Genomic DNA, 20,737 nt, shown 5'->3' with positions numbered 1-20,737 from the left:
AATAATTCAAACAACATGTAGCTGTTTTACGTGGGAGAATTAGGAGAAGTCCTTTGATATGGTGAAAGAGATATTGTTTCTCTGTTTAACCTGATGAGGGAAGATAAATGCACTCAAAAGCTGAGAGTGTAGATAAATCCCAAGGCCAAAGCATTTTATTCACCAGTGGCTCATCCCTGATTTTTTTGGCTATAGGCCATAGTTCCTCTCTGATAAGACAGAATGTAAAGCTGGGAGTGATCTTTTTGCTGGACTATACAAGCCAGATTTTTCTGGTTTTGCATGTGTAGATGTTTTGTCCTTGTGTTTCTATTCCCTATTGTTTTGATCCTAAGCTCAGTTTCTACACTGTGATAGAGATACTAAACCCCAATGGACTCCATGGGCATGTCACACAGACCCCAAAAACACCAGGTGCCACCTAGCACAGACTCTTATAAAGAAAATACATCAAGTGCTTCAACAGCCCACCTTTCATTTTCTTTCAGCCTCCCAATTGCAGGGATGGAGCTGTTGTATGAATCTGGAAATCTGTGTCTCCTTCTTCAGGTCCTTAAATATTCGCAGTGAATGAATCCCAGCTCTTTGTCAGGACAGGAATTTTTCTTCAGAGGTAAGCCATGTCACATACTAGTGTTTTTTTTCTAAACCTTGTTCATTGCTAGTGAAGAGCTTCTCCCTAGGAAAATGAGCATCTTAGTTCTGTTGTTTGCAAATCTGATATATGTATGATAGGACAAAGTTAGACTGACAGTGAGCATTTCATTGATGTGAAATTTTATACCCTATCTAGACACAGAATATACTTGGTTTATGATCCATCTGGGCATGCTTGTTAGTTATTGTTGAGGTCAATCAAAGTGTAATTGTAACATAGGGAAAGACAGTCCCAGGGCTACGAAGATTTGTTTCCAACAGCTGCTATTCATTATTCATTAAACTCTACTTTCTGTTTTTAAAATTAATAAGCCTTGGCCTTCCAACAAGGCATCAGAGTTTTAGAACGTGGATTTAAAAATCAAAGATGCACTAGTTTCTTCCTTAGATAAGTGAGAGCACAAAGTACTTTAATCTAGTTGACTGTGGAACTTAGTGTTTCTGCTAGTGGAAAACCAGATGTGAGTTAATTAGCCTGAAGTTTACGGGCACTGTACGCTGCATGGGAGAGAACCAGCCAGCGTGCAATAAACCCCAACCTTATGGAAGTCAAGGGGACTGCTGAAACCTGCAGTTATATGAAATTTCATAAAAATTAATGTGAAGTACAGTATTGGAAGTCAACAGTGAGGGAATATCATATTAAACAGAGTTTATTCAAATTGGAACTTGTACCTTCGATAAATCGGAGATCTTCCAACATCCATTCACCGTTTCTTCTCCAGAGTATATCACAGTCTGTGACTCAGGATCATTGTAGGAGTGGGTGTTCTGTGAATCCCATTCTTTGTCCTCAGTGAATGCTGCTCTCGTGATGGTGCATGGAAGGGTTCTCAGGACAGCACTGGGGCATGATGGAGGGCTCAGCAGGGACTGATTCACTGCCTCGTGCTAGCTCTGCAATCCTGGTCTTGTGCTGCTCTGTGTGTTGTCTCTGAGTGGGGGATATATCTTTTAGTTCTGTGAACCACAGAAAGAAAGCAGAAACATCTATGGGTGGCCCAATTGAGCAACATTTGTAATTTTTGAGTGGCAGTGTTTTACCTACTGCACAAATTCTTCACTCTGCAATTGTTAGCAACAGTTGCTCTAATGGCTTTCAGAAAAAGGTAGTGAAATGTACAGCTATCAGTGATGTTAAGGGATGAAAATAAGTAGCTATTATGAATATTGATAGATTTTTCAATAGTGAGCACTGTAAACTGTCCATATGTTTCTTTTTGAGTTGCAAATCCGTATCTATGGAAACCTGTTATTTCAGAGGATACTGATCAAGCTTGGGCAATCTAGTAATATTTTTTTCATTTTCATCACTTTGCCATCACAAAAATCATTGCAGCTAAAATATGTGCTTGATACTGTTCTGAGGCTGGATGTGTCTGTGCAGGCCATGTATTTGCTTTTCAAAGGAAATATGGTTGCATTGACTGTTATGCACTGTCATAAGCCTGGTAACTATGGTAGTTGAGCATGAAGTTAATTAAAACAGAATCACAGAATCACCAAGGCTGGAAAAGACCTACAAAATCATCCAGTCCAATCATCCACCTGTCCCCAATAGCTCTCACTAAACCATGTCCCTCAACACAAAATCCAAACTTTCCTTGAGCACCACCAGGGTTGGTGACTCCACCACCTCCCTGGGCAGCCCATTCCAGTGCCTGACCACTCTTTCAGATAAGTAGTGTTTCCTAATGTCCAGCCTAAATTTCCCCTGGCGCAGCTTGAAGCCATTCCCTGTAGTTCTACCACTAGTTACACAAGAGAAGAGGCCGACCCCCAGCTCACTACAACCTCCCTTCAGGAAGTTACAGAGAGCAATGAGGTCTCCCCTGAGCCTCCTCTTCTCCAGGCTGAACATTCCCAGCTCCTTCAGCCTCTCCTCATATGGCCTGTGCTCCAGTCCCCTCACCAGCTTTGTTGCCCTCCTTTGAACACGTTCCAGGGCCTCAATATCTTTCTTGCAGTGAGGGGCCCAAAACTGGGCACAGTACTCGAGGTTCGGCCTCACTAGTGCTGAGTACAGGGGGACAATCCCTTCCCTGTTCCTGCTGGCAACACCATTTCTGATGCAAGCCAGGATGCCATTGGCCTTCTTGGCCACCTGGACACACTGCTGGCTCATATTCAGCCGAGCATCAATCAATATCCCCAGGTCCATTTCCTCTAGGCAGTCCTCCAGCCACTCCACTCCAAGCCTGTAGCGTCGCCTGGGGTTGTTGTAGCCGAAGTGCAGGACCCGGCATTTGTCCTTGTTGAACCTCTTCCCATTGGCTTCAGCCCAGCTCTCCAGCTTGTCCAGATCCCTCTGCTGGCCTCGCTACCCCCAGGCAGCTCCACCCTTCCAGCCAATTTGGTGTCATCTGCAGACTTACTGAGGGTGCACTCACTGCACTCATCCAGGTCATCAGTAAAGATACTGAAGAACATAGGCCCCAGCACCAACCCCTGGGGAACACCACTCGTGACCAGTCACCAGCTGGATTTAGCTCCATTCATTACACTCTCTGTGCCCAGCCCTCCAGCCAGTTCCTTACCCAGCCAAGGGTGTACCCATCCAAGCCATGGGCTGCCAGCTTCTGCAGGAGAATACTGTGGGAGACAGTGTCAAAGGCTTTGCTGAAGTCTAGGTAGACCACATCAACAGCCTTTCCCTTGTCTAGCAGACGGGTCACTAGATCATAGAAGGAGATCAGGTAGGTCAAGCAGGACCTGCCCTTGGTGAACCCATGCTGGCTAGGCCTGGTCCCCCGGTTGTCCTGCACATGCCGCGTGATCTCTCTCAAGACAATCTGCTCCATGACCTTCCCTGGCACCGAGGTCAGGCTAACAGGCCTGTAGTTCCATGGATCCTCCTTACAAGCCTTTTTGTGGATGGGAGTCACGTTGGCAAGCCTCCAGTCTTCTGGGACCTTACCAGTCAACAAAAAGCGCTGATAGATCATGGCAGGCGGCTCAGCCATCACCTCAGCACGCTCGGGTGAATGAAAACTGGCTCACACAGTTTTACAGTTTTTCACACAGGGTTAACACAGTCATCTCTTTCCTCTCTGAATCAGTCTCTCATATTATTTTCTTTCCTGTGTAAATTCCACTACTTATTCACATGAGATACTTTAAACCATTGGTAAATATTACATTTATGGCATATTTCTGTGCAAACATCAGGATATCCATTGCACATGAGGCATGTTTCCTTGTCTCTGCTGGCCTTGTTGGACAGCTTATCTACTGTTCTCCATAAGTCTGACCTTTCATGTTTAGTTACTTTTAAGACACTAGAAAACCGACTATCTACTCAATTTCCTTGTAGCTTAGGGGTAAGGTTAAAATATCATGTAGCTACCGTATGGTTGATATTATACAGCCACAACTGATAAGCAAATATTTTCTTTTTAAATACATACTACGTTTTGCAAGAATACAGAACAAGTTTTGCCATTCCTATTCTTTGTCCTAGAGAAGACCTAGTGTTGTTAAGTATAAAAAATTGCCGTTGGTGTTTATCTTACTAAATCTGTTCACATCAATTGGTTCTGCCTACCCCGTATTTCAAAGCAAAATTACGAGGAAAGGTCATATAGATTGCCCTTCTTTTCAGTTCTTGGCTTAAGGGTGTCCTGTTTGTAATTAAGGAACAATTTCTTCGGTGAAAGAATTTTTTCTTTCTTTTTTCTCTTCCTCTTTTCTTCACATAATATTTGGAAAAGCATGTGCAAGCCAAAGGACAGTTAATGCAATTGGATAATTTGTTACTACACAGGCAATCTGTTTTATTTTTTGAGAAAATCTGAAATGGCTCCTGTATTGTGCATTCAAATTCAAACATGTACACCAACAGCATGGAACTTGGAGATGGATTGCCAAATGTGAAGGTTTTGATTGCAAGGCCATCTGGCATTATGAAAAACGCTCTTGAATGCTTAAAAGAAACCTAAACCACATTGCTCAGTAGGTGCTGACTCCAATGAAATTGAACCATCTTGGTCCAGGTTTGTTGTCTGACCGTTGGAGAGACTGTGGGAAAGTCAACTGCTTCTATGCTGATGAAGTGGCTGTGGCTGAGAATCGTGCTTTTAAGGGGAAAAAATGCTGAGTGGAATGTCAGTTTGAAGCAAAATATTTTAAAATGGTAACACTTCTTAAAATTCTTGCAGCATTCATGCAAAATGTGCGTTTTTAGAAGACTTAGAAGAGGTAATGAAAATATTGTTGCTTCAGTTTGGTCCTAAAGAAATAATCTCTGAGGAGAGAGAAAAATCTATTTGCCATCGGGATGGTCTGAAAGCGTTTGGGCAATACAGAAAAACGTGCTCCTTGATAATATGGAGACTGGTGTTACTGGGATTGATCTCCTGAAGTCAGAGTTTTCAGGATTCTGTGAAACTCTGTTTGTCTGCTTTTCTTACAGCCTGTGCGGTATTTGCTTACAAGCTTCAGTGCTTGGATGGAACCAAAGGGATTAGTAATGGGATGTAAAGGCTTTTCTATCTAGGTCAGACTGGATTTAGCACTGCCTAAAAATGACACCACTTGTTTAGCATTCTGTATCAAATGTACATTGGCTAGATTCATAGCAGTCTGGGTCATCTAAGGTCAGAGTGCAACTAAAGTTGAGAAAAAAGTAATGTTGGGGCAGCATTTTCAGACTGTTAAGCAGGGAGGAACAGAGCCGACTATTCCCACGCAGATCTTTATTTGTCTGTATTTCTTTTTCCTTTTTGAGGTGGAAGACTTTATTCTTAGATGATGCATGTCATGCATTTATGAGCTAGGAAAGCATGTGTCAGGTCAGGCATAAATCTGATGAATTGTTTCTAGTTTGAATTCTGGAGTCTGAATTGCGTTCTCACTAGTCTGGATCAAGATTCGGTTTCTGCAGTTGTCAGAAGGTTCAGAAAGTTTGAAAAAAAAAAAAAAGAATTCATTTTGTGTAAGAGAGAGCCTTAATTAAAAAAAAAATAGATTATTTGAAAAAAAATTAGGATGAAGAAGTGTAAATAGGTCATTGCAAAAGTGTGGATGTGGAGTTACAATCACTTTGTGCTACTCTGATTGCTCATTTTCTGCAGGTGGAATTGGGGGAGAGATAATGTAAAAGTGTGAGAACTCATGGATTGAGATAAAAAGTTTACTAGGTAAAGTGAAAGCTATGTGTACAAGAAAAGAAAACAAGGAATTCAGCACTTCCCATTGGCAGACAGATGTTAGACCACTTCTCAGAAAGCAGAGCTTGTCACGTGTACTGGTTTCTTGGGAAAAACAAATGCCATGTCTGAAAGTTCCCTTTCCTCCTCCTTTCTCCCAACTTTCATTGCTGAGCAAGGCATGATCTGTTATGAAATACCCCCTTGAAGTCAGCTGTCCTGGCTGTATCCCCTCCCACCTCCTTGTGCACCCCCAGCTCCTCACAGGTAAAGCAGCATGAGAAGCTGGAACGTCTTAGAGAAGAGCTGCTGCTCTGCAGAAATAGAAAGGTTGGTGTGTTATCAGTATTGTTTTCGTTTAAAAAAAAATAAAAATCCAAAACACAGCATCATACAAGCCTCAGTGAAAGAAATTAACTCTGTCCCAGTTAAAACTCTGACATGTCTTTAATATGGGGACTGATTCCCACAGAAAATACCAGATTGGGTAGAGCGGGTGGCAAGCAGGCTCCCCGGACTTTCTATCACATGAAACTGACCCCATGGAAAGCAGGCAGCCATTGCATGGCCACAGGGAGAAGAAAGGAAAATGGACACAGTGAGGTGCTACTCTTCCTTTCCCACTCCCAAAGACATCGATGTGCTCAGAAAAGAGAATGGGGAAGAGAAAGAAACTTTTCTTTACCACTATGGAGCTTCCTATGCAGCAGCTTAGCAACTTGTGACAGAAAAAATTGTTTGCCCCAGTCTCTTCATCACCAAATTGGGTGACTTGGGTCTTGCATCTGGGAAAAGATTCAAGCTGAAGTGCTCCTGGTGACAGAAAACAGTCAGGATCAGAGGGTTGAGGATTTAAATTCTGATGTCTGACTCCTGTGTATGAAACCAGCTGTATGTCTGCCATACATGTTGCTGTAGCATGTTTTCCAAAATAGCCAAGACCCAGTTTGAGACCTTTGTTTTGTACTGGTGAAGCCTTTCAGCAATGCAACCAATAGACTACTAAGATTTCTAACTTCAACAAAGCATTGGATCTTTTCTGTGATTGAGTCTTATGTCACATGGCAGTTTGTTTCAGTTACTTGTTGCAGGCATGCTGAGCTGTGTTGGTAGAATATTCCTTCTCAGGCAGATGAAATGTCATAAATCTTCTGGGGGGTTGGACTCGATGATCTCTGGAGGTCCCTTCCAACCCCTACAATTCTGTGATTCTGTGATTCTGTGATTCATTCTTTCCAAGATGAATTGTGTGCTAATGAAGGTAGAAATTCCTTTGATATGAAACTGGGTTAAAAGAAGGATTGTGCTGAGACTTTGGAGATAGTAAAACATAGCAAATTAGAATACAGAGGAAATGGTGGATCCTTAAGAGGAATTTTTGTGTAGATAATGACAAATTCTATACAGATCTACTAATGCTTGTAACAGTTGAGTTGAGATCTAAGGAATGCATTTACAAGTTACTGACATAGATAATTATTGAATAATCTGGTGCAGAATTTTGAGCACAAGATTTCACTACAAGCATGCCTTCTCCATTCCCACAAAGGAGTCTGTCTTTATATAGCCAGCCTTGTCGTATTTCACAAAAAAGCATGCAATACAGATCTGAAAGGTAGAAGGGATGATTCACCCAAAATGCAGCCTGAGGAGTTCACTTTGGTCCTCTCCCCAGTTTCATGTGCAACATTTCAAGAAATAGCCCTTACATGCATTGTTGAGTATGTCCTGGTTTTGACTCACTGCTGCATCATTCCAATTTTATATTGATGACACCACAGGAGTCACCTCCAAGATTTTTATCTCCCTGTATCATCGAGTCATTTTTTTAAGCATTTAGTCATCTTATTAGCTGAGTGCCTCTTGATCCTGTGGATAAAACTGGCAGTCCTGGCAAGAGTAGAGCATGTCTTGCTGTTATGTATTTGCTGTGTGTTCAGGAGCTCAGCTTGGTGCTACACGGAAAGCATTTTGATATTGCAGATTTGTTGCATGTGTTCTAGTGTAAACCTCACTGAGATAACTAGGGGCTTCACTGTACAGTCTGCAAAGTTCCAGGTTTTAGATTAGGGCTTGACTCAGAGAAGCACTTGTAATGGATAAACTTTCAATTTGGTATTTAAGTCCTATGTGTTGCTTTTTACTTTAAACAGCAAAAAAAAAGTCAGCATGTGTAACTTCATTGCAGAGCCACGGCTGTGCTGTGGGGAGCTGGCACTCTGACAGGTGAGACAGATTCTATATTGCCTGAAAACCAGAATCTCAGCAACTACTCCTTCTGTTTCACTGTAACAAAGAAATACACATGCTGACTGCACTCCTCCTCCATTTGTCCACCTGTCTTTCTCTACTGGGAGCAGCCTAAACTGGGAGTTGGTGAGTCTGGCCTTTCAGACAACCAAACAAGCTGGGGAAGGGAACATGAAGGTTTCCGCAATAGCACTGCATATGTAAGATGTAGGAACCAATTTTCTGTGTGCTGTAAGTATAATTGTCAATGGAGGAGAGAGAACTTTTAAAAATGAAACACTGTTTTTCAACTCAGGAAGTCTGGACTCTTTTTCTGGACCTTGGGAAACCTGAAGGATGCTGGGCAAGTCACTATCAAAATGTTCTGTGTTAGCTCTGCTGCTGTAAACAAGAGGTGATGATGCATCTTTAGCTACCTTGTTTGCCAAGCTCTTGCATTCTTGGTCTGTGCTAGATCTCTAGATCTACACTAGTGATGTTGTTTGTGTCCCAGTAACCAACAATTTTATGGGCTCTGGCTTGGGACTCAGTTCTGATCCATGAAAGCTTTGTTACCTGATTAAGGACCTTCAGTAATAATTGTTCCCTTTTTACAGTTCACCTTCTGTCCCAATCAGGCTGCACATTTTGGAGTTGTTTTCACTTCTCTCTCTGATTTGGGATGTTTTAAGGGGGGGAACCCTGTCCTTCTCAATCATTTTGTCAAATGCTGAACATCAAGACCTGTGTTTGAATTATCAGTTGCATATGGATTATGTTACCTGTCTCTGTTCTGATCTGTTTCTGTTTTCCATATGATGCAGCTGGTGTGGGTTTTTCTTTTTTATTTTTTTATCATACAAAAGCTATAGTCTTGAAGGACCAACATTAATTTCCTCTGGAGCCTTATGAAAAATATCAAGGGTGCGCCTGACTTGTGGTGACAGAGCTTTTCAGCATACTCTGAGAAAGAACTGCTTCTGGGCACATGTGGCAGCCAGATATAGCTTACATGCACAGCAGAGTACATATAGTACTAGTTCATTAACTTTCCTTTCACAAAGCTGCTGACCAGATACTTCACTAGCTCTTCTAATGTACCATCTCAGGTCTGGGGTCAGGTATTAGCAATACCCAGCTGCACATCAGTCTGAGTTTCCATGAGATCTCTAACAATAGTGATTAAGCTAAAACTTAATATCTTTAGACTCTTATAAACCCTTGGTCTCATATATTACATCAGACATTCACAAAGGGGAAATCAGAATAAATTAGTAGATGTAAAATGTATCTGGGAGCCTAAAATAATCCCATAATTCCTAGTGTTATATCTAATAATGTGATTCAAAAAGCAGTGATGAAATTCAGCAACAAGGTCATTACATGCCAAGGTTGAGATAAGATCTGTGAATTCTTTCCTCCGAGATCTAAACAAAGAATGTGAAAGTAATTTGAAAAACTCTAGAATGTGTCCTTTGTGTGAAAGAATTAGGAGCCCACAGATTAATATGATGTTCCTCAATCGAAACAGATGGGTACCAACAGAATGTAAGTGATCCTGGAGCAGCTGCTTGTAGAGCAGAGCTATGAGTGGTGTCCAGGGCTCAGGCCCATGCAGTCCTCTTTCAGGCTGCTCCTTCTTCTTTCATCCCATAGGATCCTAGGGAAAAGGGTAAGCAATCATTTCTTGTTTTTGAGGGAGTAGACAATGAATGTAAGGGGACTTTCTATGCTTTTCTTTAGAAAGGAATTTTGGTCTGGACACATGATCTTCTAATTTGGAAAATTCTTATATTTTCTAGGGTGCTTGCCATAACTCAGGAAGAGTTTGGACTAGTAGCAAAAATGGGTGTGTGGAAAAGCTGTTTTCTGTTTAGTTTTTGTTTTCTTTCTCCTCTAGTTTGGGGATTTGACACACAGTGTTTCTTTATGTTGTTTGAGACTTTACCACTAAAACCTTGGAAAGAAAGGAACCTTATTCTGTACCATGGGCCTGGTATTGTTCAGAATACCCTGCTGGGCTTCTGAAGAGAACTGATGACAGATACCCTATGACAGAGACAAAAAAGTTCTGGAGTCTGAACAACAAATCAAGTATATGAGCAAAAGCTGCAGTGACTTTTGTATGTCTTCATAGTTACCTCCCAGTTTCAAAACTGGCTATGTAAATATAGCATTTTTAATAATTCTTGGGAGAATTGCCTACATGGAATGATTGAGGAGAAATGTGCAAGATAATTTCTAACTATGAAAATATGTAGCAGTGAAGTTTATGGAGAAGCAATGCAGAGCAGGGATACAGAGATCTGGAGCTGTAAAGCTTGTAAGTTGGATAAACCACCAGGGATCTGCTTTTACCATAGTGAGAAGACTCCCAGTTCTCTGTATGGATGTGAGGAGATGCCTACACTTAATCTGAAAGAGTTCAGCCCCTTAGACAACTACAATCAGACTGTTAAAGTTATATGCCTGGCTGAATCATCAACTTTATTTTGTAATAATAAAAGGACAGTGTAACAATAAAAGGACTTCTAGTAAAATAGTTAAATTATGTGTTATTCCCAATCTACGATTCCTATGGATTACGGGCAAAATCACAGCCAACTCACAGCATGGCTCCCATATGGACAGTTTTGGTTTAAAAATCACTGCTTTGAAATAAACGCAAGAGGCTCAGTCAAGTGAGCTCTAATTCAGCTTGGTTGGAAGGCAGAGAGTTATTCCTGTATGTAAACATTTCAAGTATTGAGGCGCCTGAGGGAATGTCGCGCTCTGACCTCACCTAACATAAGAGCAAACGTGGGGATGGGCAAGTAGATGCAATTGTGACAATGAAGGAGCAGAAGCAGGGAAGCAGTATAGCTTTAATGTGGTTAACTCAGGCTTGGCTAATCAGGAGCTTTGTGGGGTACTGAGACACAGCCTTGAGGCACAGGGGTTGTCAAGACTCCCTATAGCAAAGGAAAATGTGTTGCTAGGTCTACTTAGACTAGTACACCTCATCAAATCTAACAGCAAAATTGGTCACTAAGCACACATTACAATGTTTGTCAGGATCTTATTCTTCTGTTTTCCTATTTATAGCTTGTGAATAACCAAATATGCTTGCATGCTTACAGGTTCTACAAGGGTTAATTCATTGGAACTACCTTGGAGATAGAAATATTTGGAAGCTCTGGAATTCCTGCATCTCCATGTGTGAGTGGTTGTTATCTGTTTGTGTCTGACTGTCTTTGATATCTTCAGATAGAAGGTGATGGTGACACCCCAAGCCATTTCATGCTAGCCATATATCACTCTTCTGGCACCAGACCTCCTCTGACATCTGACCTGAGTATTTTCAGCTGCAGTACTTCTAATTGCCTGCAAAAGTCAGCTTTTTGTTTCGTGGAATACCATTTCCTCCAGTTCCTGGCAGATTCTATGGGCCGGAAATCTCACCTGGGCAGGGCTCTCCTAGACACTCAAAGTGTCTATGAAATGCCTCCTTCATTACAAAAGAGACCCTTTTCACTCATGTGTAGCTTGCACCTTTGGGGTTAGCTCAGCTTTGCTTGGAGGCCAGGATTGATAGCCCTTAACAAATGAATGTCTCATTTTGTTTTTATTACTCCATCAGCTCCCTCTCTGAGGTGAGACTCAGAATTGGGTGAACATCTGCAAGTAGCTGGGAGCACGTTGAAGTTCTGCTCATAGCTAAGAGAAAACTTTCCTTGCTGAGAGTAGCGTTCAGGCACTGGAGCCATGAAAATGGCTTTCCCTCATTCATTTTGCAAAAAGAATATTGAAATCCTTCGCCCTAAAAATTCATGATGTAGATTCTCATGTGATCAATCAACAATCTTGGCTGTTAGAACTTGGCCTGTATGAGTCAATATGTTCTCATGACTGAGGATGCCATGATAGTTTTTCTTGAAACTTGTGCAAAGATCTCTAAGAGCACCAAACTTTGAGAAAAAAGCAGTATGGGAGTTCCCACCCTCACAGTGATAGTGGTAGCTGAAAAGTTCATTTTGCCAGTGTGATTCCCAGTTAAACACAAACAGCAGTGGAATGTGGAGCTTGTGACTCCTGACTTTAGAACATACAACAGTTGATTATTTCTTTCAATACATTTCCAAACATAACATTTACTCAACCTCATTCAGAGAGGCTCACAACACAACCTTTGCCCATTGGTACTACCTGGACCATTGGAAATTTTGCCCTACATTTTAAAATGAATTATTTGCTATGTTGGGTTTGCTTGCTTTTTTTTTTTTTTTTTTTTCCCCTCTTCAAAATTGCAGATGTATTCTTTTTTTTTGGTTCATATTCAGAAGTATGAACCTATAAGGAAAAGCTTTGTTTTTTTCTCCAACCCCCGTTATTTAATACGAGTAATTTTGTCCATCAGAAAACAACCCTTCCACTGAAGATTAGTAAGTGAGATCTGACTTTGTTTTTAAGGCATATTTCATCTAATATTGAGACCATATTTATCTGCTTTTCTATAGCTAGAGCTCATAAAGAAGATACATTGAGCCTTTCTTGCTGACAGAGTACTTTGGAAATCTGGGTCTTGAGATTTACATTTTTTAATATTACCATTCCATGGAAGTAAATAGGTACTTTTGACAATTTTACAGGATAAAACAGCAAGGATGGGGATGAGAGAGGTCCAGGTCTCAGCCTGACAACAACAGTTTCTTGAAAGTAGAACTGTGGTGGGCAGTTTCAGTGCGGTGATTTGTTTGATCCCCTATAAAATCCTCTATACCGGCACGCGGCTACCACCCACTTATATTTATTATGGACTTTTATTTTTGCTTGGTAATATTTTTCTTGTGTTTATTTTAAAAGGTCTACATTTTGTGGTGACAGTCTCCCATTTTGCAAATTAACTGCTAGCAGATGTTGCTGCGTGGTGTGAAGCACACACAGCAGCCTCAGCCGCCAGGCTCTGCACACTGGCTAAGAAAAGCTTTGTGTTTTTCAAGCAAGTTTCAGGAGTGTCTGTAAAGTGCTTATGTAGAATCTTATTCAGAAAATAAATTACCGTTGCTTTTATAGCTTTTAGATGTTTTTAGCGTTTGGAATTACTGCTGAAATCTAACAAGTCCGTACCATGGTTTAAGAAATGAAATATCATTTGAAAAGTGTTATTTAGGAAAGGATTAGCTGGATACAGGCAAATGCAGGTAAGTTACACTTACAGCTGCAGCTGCCTTGTATTTTCTGCTGTAAAGATCCCTGCTACTGTTGCACGCATCTCTGCTAAATCCTAGCTTTTGGAGCTGAAGTCTTCAGAGAGAACTGTGTGCTTTCAGTGAGCTGTTTTTTGAAGCTATTTCTGAACGTGAGATTGAGTTATGTAGATTTGTGTTTTTTCTCTTTTTGGAACAAGATATTGCAGATTGGTTTGTTCTGTTGCCAGGGATGTTTTGTTTTGTTTTGTTTTTTCCTTTCTCGTCTGTGCCAGCTTACTTCGTTTTGGATAAAGCATGCACTTCTAAGAAGCTGTAGTTGCATGTGCTGCAAAGGGAACTTGTTAGGTAGGCAGCAAACCCATTTGGAATATGTGTACATCATGCTGCCATTGCTCACCCAGATAACTCTAGGTGAGGTGTAAGTGCTCTCTGTTCTCCACACTTCTCATGGGCAGGACAAAAGTGTTGGGAGGAAAAAGTGTTCTATGGTGCAGCAAGTAATTCAACTGAGACATGAAAGGACACTTATAACCGCATGTAGGTATGAATAACCTTGCATGAAGTGCAACTCAGTGTAGTCTCACAGTCTAAGCTGTTGCTGAGGCACTCAGAAAGAAGTGTGGCTGACACAGCTGTGGCTCCATCATGTAAAGATTTTGAAATCTGTTTATGAGAGTCTGTTAGGAAAGACTTAGGTCCAGTCGATTCTGCACTGGAGCGGTGAATGGACTTGGAAATCCTTAAAGTTCCCTTTTAAATCTGCTGTTCTTGCACTATAGCCTCCCTCAAAGAAACTGAAGCAGCATTTTTTTGCTGTTAGAAACAGTACTACAGAAAAGCTGTCCACTAGATGTCACTGGTACTTCACTGATATAAGACTGAAAGAGCCGTGTCTGGTAGTCTTAGAGGTGGTGCACAGCAGTATCACTGTGCTAGCTCTGCTCAGCTTCACTCCTGTGTCAGACCCTCCCTGCCTCTCCACGGAGATCACCAGTGGGCCAAGGCACGGAGCTGGCCTTGGGCTTGCACTGGCTGATAGCTTAGGATCACAAAATATCCCAGTTTGGAACGGATCCATAAAGATCATTGCATCCAACTCCTGGCTCCACCCAAGAATCAGACCGTATTTCTGAGGGTGTGTTCAAATGCTCCTTGAGCTCTGACAGCTCAGGGCTATGTCCACCGCCCTCTGATGCAAAACCTTTCCCTAACCCCACCTGATCCTTCTCTGACACAGCTTCCCTTGAGTTCTATCGCTGTCACAGACAGCAGGCATCAGCACCCCACCACTCCACTCCCCTAAAATCTTAGAACTCCCTCCAAACCCATTATATAGAATCCTATCTGTTAGTGTTCTGGAACGCTTGTGAATGGGTGAAGTCAAGCTATCATGATTTGCAGTATGGAAGCACATCAGGGCAAATGCTGCTATTTCTGTGAAAGGCATTCCAGTGATACTCTTTTTACTAGGGTTGCCAGGTTATTTTCTTCCAAATACAACAGCTGATTTTCTGTTTTATTCCCTGTAAGATGAAACTCCATGCTGAGGAAGGATATGGAGGTCCTTGCGTGTTTTCCCTTTGAAAAGTACCTTTTTTTCCTGATGCATTCAATACTGATATATTCAATACTCTTTTTGAGGAGATGTTATCATGAAGGTGGCAGATAAACAGAAGCTGTTCCTTGGCAGTGTTTTTAATGCGTAAGTTGGACAAATTATATCTGCTTTATTTCACAGAGGTTTCTCCAGTTAAATCACCTGTAGTTGGCCTATAGTTGACCCTTTGTTGACTTATTTAATCATCTGCCTAGTTTTCAGAACAAGTTATGAGCATTCAGACTTAAATCAGTCCCTGAAAAGGTCCTGTCATTAGGCAGTAAGGCTCATACCTGATAATCTGCCCGTCACATATTATGAACACAGATGACAATCACTTACCTCTTTTATGTCATGATATAAGGCTGAAATTGCCTAAAGTGAGGAAGAAAGCCATTATTTAATCAATGGAATTGCGTCAATTGAGTAAAATTTGTCTCTAGTGTAAACAAATGGAATGTCTTTGCGCTCTGTGAAAACAAGACTAAATTACTTGCAGATCTTGCAGATTGAAAAACAGAGGAAGTAGACTTGTAGGCTGACACATTCAGGGGTTTGGAGTAAGCATTTAAAATAATTACCCAGATTACACTGGATTACTTAATATATTTTTTACATCGTGCGTATGCAGTTTCATCTCTGAAACAATAAAAGCAATATATGATTTTTTTAGTCATATTTTGTTATTTGAGAAATGCCTTAGTACATTTTTATTATTTTATTTATCTATCCATGTTTATTACCAATAAATATACTAGTTAAATTAAAAATAAGGAATAAAATATTTCTAACATTTGAAGGTGAGTTTAAAAGCAGTCATCAGTATGACCCAGGACAGAGAAATTTAGGTGTATGTACATTTTAGAGCCCCTATGTGAGAGAACGGTCTTTTATTAAAAAAAAGAAGTTATTCTGCGTTTCCTCTTTGTAGTCTCATATAAACAGCAGAGCACAAAAGACAACTATCTTTTCTGGACTCATACATTTACCCAAGTAACCAATTTTTAGTATGATGTATGCTCAATATTTGGTGGTTACTTCCTGAACGATCTGTACATGGAATCAACAGAAGCCTCATAAGCCACTGAGATATCAGTCTGCAGGTATTTTATATATCCATACATTTTCCATAGGTCCAATGGAAGATAATTTGAGCATGTTAAATATATGTTTCTAATTCATAAATATCAGACTTGTTTGCTTTCCAAATTGTATCATGCCAAATATGCCTGTGGAATTCCTTTAGACTGTTTCAGAAACTGGGATTGCTCTGCAGAACACTTTCTGGGAAGAAGCTAATCTGGATACCAGATAAATCATCAGATTTTATAAAAGCTTTTGTGACCTTTTGGAGACTGTGGAAGAGGCGGTAAACTTTGGGTTTTATCTTGTAGATCTTGGTTCAAGAGACTTCCACAATTGCTGCTTAATCAACAAATGCCTGAAGAACCAGGCTGAAAGACATGTATGGCTGCTTCTTAAGTGCCCACCACCCCGTGGTGAAGACCCTGTTCCTCACCCCCAGCTGCCCCTCCCTTGACACAGCTCCATCCCATCCCCTCAGGCCCTGTCACTGTCACAGAGGGCAGAGCTCAGCACTGCCCTCCACTCCCGATGAGGAGCTGCAGGATACTCCTCAGCATCCTCTGCTCTGTGCTGAACACACCAAGGGACCTCAGCACTTCTCACAAGCCTTGCCCTCCCGACCCATCTTCACAGAGAAAGGAAGAAATAAGTAATTTATAGCAACGAAGATCAGTATGCACCTTAAATATAATTCCTCATGCACATGTTGAAAATGTATTCTTGGCCTGACATAAATTCTCTTTTGTCATCGTTAGGCTGTTTCCCCTCCCGAGCCGTAACAAAAGTTACAGCTCAGACTCCACAAGGGGCCACCTTCAATGGGATATGTTTTCCTTTTTAAGTTGGTGGTATAAAGTAAGGGGTCCTTTCTGCAGGCAAATTCTACGGAAAGGTGGCATGTTTTGTCCAGCTGCTGTGTGTGGGAAGGCTCGGAGTAGGAGGGCCTGCAGATCCCAAGGGGCAGCTGATATTCTTTTGGCTATAGAGAAAGCAGGAAGGGGACTGCCAGCTCCAGTTTCAATAAGGTGATGCCCCTTGGAACACTCTTGGCAGTTGGCTTCATTTATAGGTCAGTTTACCAATAAAGTTCCCTTCCCTTAATTGGGAGGATGCTTTGGGAATCTGCACGTGTTTATTCAGAAATGACTGACATACTGCTAGTTTTCCATAAAATAAATATTTCTAATAGCCAATAATCAGTGATCTCTCTCTGTTTGTTTGATTTTCATCTGATTCCTACCACTTCTAATTTAATGGTCTGATATCTTGTTTCTCTCCTTTTGTGATTTAAGATAATTTGTTACCTTTTATCTGAATTAAAAAAAATGCTCTGCATTGTTGCGGTCTGCACAGGAAAGCATACTTAAGCAGCCAGGTAGAGAAATCTGCACCTTGAGAGAGTATCATGTTGTATGCAGACTTCTGTGAGATTAGCTTTTGAAGAAGCCCTTTGTTTTTATTCTGAATTTGATCCATTCCTGGGAATTTCATTTTCTTCTTCAGTTCATTACGTTTGCATGTTTTCTTATCAAAGGAGGGCATGAGCATCTAAATCAGTTTTCACATAATTTATTCAGAGTCACGTGGTATCAATGAAGGGAAAGATGTTGTTTATCTTTTTACTGTTTTATAGTGATGTCTAGTCTTTTCAACATGATTTTCATCTTCAGAGCTCTGAGATGAGTAAGGTACCAGTGTCAAAACAACTGAGGATTCGTAAGGCCATCTTCATTACATGCATATTTTATTAGTTTAAAATGATGATTAAGGGAGAGTAGAGAGGTAAAACAGAAAAACCACAACATTTGAATTCACTAAGAACAAGGGGAGAGTCATCAAAATCTGCTTTGCAGCTCTAGATAAATCCCTTACTCATTGTGCTGAAGCAGAAGCTCTGGCTTTTTAAAAAATCACTACCAAGCGAGCAAAATATTGCTTTCACTTCTTTTCCTTCAAATTTTCACTTTCTGATTGATCCTCTTGTTTTGTATGAATAAATGGGTCCTCATGTTCATCCACAAACACTTTATGATGTGCTTTATCCAGCAAATACATGCTGTTAATTTCTTCTGATCTCTTTTGCTGGTGAGCCTCTTTATTTTCTGTACTGTTACAGACACAATTCAGCATTCCTCACTTGATGTCCTGGTTCCTTCTTAAGTAGAATATGGATGATGATTTATTACTCGTATGATGCTAGGCCTAAAAGACCTTTTGTGGCTCTTACACAGTTGTTCTAGGAGCTGTATGAAGCCAAGGCAGTATGTTTGTGTACTGTGTACTTTTTAACTAATTATTCTAGAAATGCAAAGGTGCATCTTAACTGTGGACCGAATTTTCTACTGTTCTGTGCAGAGTAGCTTTCTTAATTCTGTACAAGGACTGAAAAATCTGGCCAGATTCATTTAACAGTAGATGCTGTCCTTGATACTTCAGTAATTAGAACTAATTAAATGAGAGCTTGCCTACTAGAGAGATTGCATTTCAGAGTACAACTTGATAATTAATTTTTCCTAAGAAGGACACTATGTCTTTGTGATTTCCTTTGTAGGAAATTCTTATTTATCAAAGCCTGATGTGTTGCTTATGTAAGTTCAGGTTTCATGGGAGAATGAAAGACTGGACACTGGGATATCACCAGAAGATTTTGTAGGGTCATAATACAGCTTCATTCAATTTAACAAATATCTGTATTTATTCTTCAGGTCTAGCTTTCTAAGACATAATTCATTTTTAGCCTAACCTGTTTCCAGCAGTCCTTGCTTGAATATCATTGTCCAGTAACTTGGAAGCACTTTCTGCTTATGATCTGTGTGCTGATAAATAAATACCAGAAGACAGCAGAGCTCCTGGAGAGCCATCGTGCTTATATAGCTGCTGTGTCCCTGGGTATCTGCCACTGCCTCCAGGGAGTGGGATGCAATGAAACAGTAGACGCTCCTTTGAAGGATTCTCACTGAGCTGTTGACAACTTCTTCATGGGCTGTGGACAATATACCACTATGCACTTGTATCGCACCACAGGGTCTCCCATTGACGCTTATCCTTTTCGTTTGGCCTCTGACCTCTGCTGCTTGCCACTTAGTGAAACGGCAGTTCAGAAAAGAAAGCAAGAGTCAGGCCAAAGGAGCTTTGCGTTTGTATCTTGTGTAGCCCAGCTTGCACTTCTTGCTGTTTTTCGAATTACTAATAATTGCTACAGATCATATGTATTCTTTCCATCTGAAATAAAATCTATTCTCAAGTATAAATGGACAAAATAGAGTTAAGTTTTTCTGCTACCCAGATTTCTGAATTTTCACTCTGACGTCATTACTTTATTTTTTCTACTGAAAGTAATCCAGAGCCAACATTAGGGAATTAAAAAATGTAGAAATGTGAATTTACAGGTTCAATCCCTCAGCAGTTTCTGTCTTTCACACGTTAGTGAGCTGTACTTGGGCTTACTGAACTGAAATTGAAATGTCACGTCTAAGCGGGGTTTAAACAGTCCGTGCAAGAATGATTTTTGAATGTGAGCATCTCATTCATTTGAGTAATTAAAACATTATCTTACAATTGATCATTACTAATTTTTTAAATCTGGTATAGAAATGATTGTGTTACTTCAGATGGATGAATGTGGAGTTCCTCAACTCTTAGAATGATACCAATGAGAGTGGCCTCCTAGTTTTTTAATTGAGTAACTCGATTGAAGAAATGCTCCAAAGCCTCTTTGGTCAGGATTCTGTTGTGTCAAGGCATTATTAAAAACAAACAAATAAACCCAGAATGAATAATCATCTCTCTTGACATTTGAGTTGGGAAATAACCTGACAACCTTCTTCTGTCTTTGCTGATAGAGGTTGGATGGAACAATCCCACCTTTTACTTTCTCTTCCCAATGATTTTGGAAGAGATCATCAAATCAAAGAGTAGAGCTACAGGAAGCAGGGAGATGGTGGTTTAATTAGAGATCTAAAGGGTATTTTTTTTCCCCTAGTACGTAGTGTCAATGTAGCTAAGATGTACAATGATTTATAGGTCTACTCTTTTACACTTAGAAAGGCAGAGATGGGACCCTTGCCTTTAGGAATTAGGAGCTTTCCCCCTTTGTTGACAGTTGAACTGAAAATCACACAATCACAGAATGGCCAAGGTTGGAAGGGACCTCAAGGATCATGAATTTCCAACCCTTCTGCCACATGCAGGGCCACCAACCTCCACATTTAATACTACACCAGGCTGCCTAGGGCTGCATCCAATCTGGCCTTGTAAAGGTTGAGTAAAAATAATATTGCATAGAACATATAGGAAATCTGGAAAGGCAAAACAAATTTAATACTGTCAGTGCTCGTTTACAAAACAGGAAAAACTGAAAATATGCTTAAGAGTTTTAGTGGTATAGATTTTACTGCCAGGATTTGTATTCTAAACTCCATATAGAGTTTTGAGTGTTTTGCCTACTATTTGTACATCAGTTTAGCAAAATAAAGTATATTGACAATGCTTAGTTGACAAAGCTAAGATGTAGAATTTTGACTGGCAAATGCCAAATATAGTTTTAGAGAAGTTTATTTATAGAATCACAGAATTCTTAGAGCTGGAAGGGACCTTTAAAGATCATCTAGTCCAACTCCCTTGCAATGAGCAGGAATGTGCACAGCTTGATTAGGTTGCTGATGGCCTGATCCAGCCTTGCTTTGAAAGTCTCCAGGGATAGGATATCAACCGCTTCTCTGGGCAACCTGTTCCAGTGCCTCACCACTTTCACTTGTAAAAGATTTTTTCCTTATATCTAACATAAATATAGCCTCTTTAAGCTTGAAGCCATTTCCCCTTGTTCTGTCACC

At 40.6% G+C, this 20,737-nt stretch overlaps 1 protein-coding gene across 12 annotated transcripts in view; it reads left to right on the top strand.

Annotated features, from left to right (window-relative positions):
- BICRAL (BICRA like chromatin remodeling complex associated protein) overlaps positions 1-20,737 on the top strand; it is a 113,922-nt gene that overhangs the window by 46,666 nt on the left and 46,519 nt on the right. For 11 of the 12 annotated variants that reach the window (XR_006170767.1, XR_006170778.1, XR_006170772.1 and 8 more), the window contains exons 14-15: positions 489-613; positions 11,153-11,231. The exons of the other annotated variant lie outside the window; for it this stretch is intronic. The gene's annotated coding sequence lies outside the window, so the exon portion shown is untranslated. The remainder of the gene's footprint in view (positions 1-488; positions 614-11,152; positions 11,232-20,737) is intronic. 12 annotated transcript variants of the gene reach the window in all.

Source organism: Centrocercus urophasianus, unplaced genomic scaffold (genome assembly GCF_019232065.1).
Source record: "Centrocercus urophasianus isolate 14NV4802_14NV808 unplaced genomic scaffold, USGS_Curo_1.0 seq_10, whole genome shotgun sequence".
In the NCBI taxonomy this organism is placed as follows: domain Eukaryota; kingdom Metazoa; phylum Chordata; class Aves; order Galliformes; family Phasianidae; genus Centrocercus; species Centrocercus urophasianus.
The sequence above is the reverse complement of the archived record's forward strand: the minus strand, read 5'-3'. Positions and strand labels throughout refer to the sequence as shown.